The following is a 1,580-nucleotide window of genomic DNA, read 5'->3' on the forward strand; positions in this document are numbered from 1 at the left end:
CCAGTCTTGTGTGCTGCTGTGACATGCAGCCTTTACACACGTCTTTGTCAGGCCGTTCTTTGTGGACTTGTACCTTTTCATTGGAGCCATTCTGTCCCTCAGCGGGACCACCAGTGAGTTAGAGAAGTGGCCAAGTCGGACACTGGCACTAATTGGCTACGCTATCAGGGGCCCAGAGAGCCACACTTAGACTACAGAAATGAGCTCGTCAGTGTGAGACTGAAGGCTGGGCACAGTGCCTGCGTGAATGTGTGAGGGGAGTGGGAGAGAGACTTCTAATTAGGGGTCTCTGATGAACATGAGAAACTTACGGCAGAAGTTCAAAATCCTCCACTCTGCAGCTCGCACGCACGCACGCACGCACGCACGCACGCAGGTTTTGTCCTCTGACCAGAGCAGTTAATTGGTTGGTTGGTGCTGGTGTTTGTGGTGGTAGTTGGAGGATATGGGATGGGGTGGGCTAGGAGAGGGGGGGGGGGGTCTTTTGTCTGATGCACTTCAGCTGTTCTTACTGACAGCGGGGACAGGAAGTGAGGGCGTGGGGCTTAGAGAGAAAAGAGCTATTCTCTCCCCGCTGCCTTCCTCAGATTAACATTCTCTTCTACCTCTCCAAATTCTTCTCGTCCTCCTTTTTTTTTTCTTCCGCTCCTGCTTTCACTCGCTCTCTCTCTCTCTCTCTGTTCCTGCTGCCATGTCTTACTTTCCTCCTCCTCTGCATCTTTCTGTCCATTTATATCTACTCAGCATCATACAATACTTAAAGACATGTGCTCGTGCTGTCTTTTTGTTAACCCCTTCTCGCCTTGTTCATTTCTTCAGAAGCAAGATATTAGGTTACCCGGGGGCACTTAGGCAGCGGAGGTACATTGCTAAACAAATGCTTATACAACTGTGCCAGTGACATGGAGTGATTGAGTGTCTACTTGTGCTCTATTAGTCCAGAAATAAATCAACTAAACTCAAACCAAACGCAGACAGTGCTTTGTAGACGGATATCTGTGATGTTACAAGTTTCAGGGATTAATTGTCAGGTTCATTCCGTAGGTTTGATGGAAACTACAAGAAGACGACAAAAAAAAAAAAAAAAAAAAAAAATCTAGCCCTTAAGACTAAACTGAGACCTGCTGCTGAGGTTTACGTCATCACATCAGATTTTTAAAGCCTCTTCTTTCTAGATTTAACTGCTGCATTTGCCTGCAAACAAAAACATTATTTCTTTATCACCCACAGAAATACATATGCAGTGTATCTGCAGTGAGTAATATACGTGTGAAATAAGTACTGAACACGGCATCATTTTTCTCAGTAAATATATTTCCAAAGGTGCTATTGAGATGAAATTTTCACCAGATGTTGGTAAAAACCCAAGTAATTCATATACATATATCAAAGAAACCAAATCAAATAAGTTCAGAAATTAAGTTATGTGTAATAATGTGAAATGACACAGGGAATAGGTATTGAACACATGAAGAAAGGGAGGTGCAAAAAGGCATGGAAAGCCAAGACAACAGTTGAAAGCTATCAGTAATTAAAAACCAATCCAGCCTGGTTCAGTCCCAACTGATGGCCTACAAAAA

The sequence above is a fragment of the Etheostoma spectabile genome, chromosome 5 (assembly GCF_008692095.1).
Source record: "Etheostoma spectabile isolate EspeVRDwgs_2016 chromosome 5, UIUC_Espe_1.0, whole genome shotgun sequence".
NCBI classification, from domain to species: domain Eukaryota; kingdom Metazoa; phylum Chordata; class Actinopteri; order Perciformes; family Percidae; genus Etheostoma; species Etheostoma spectabile.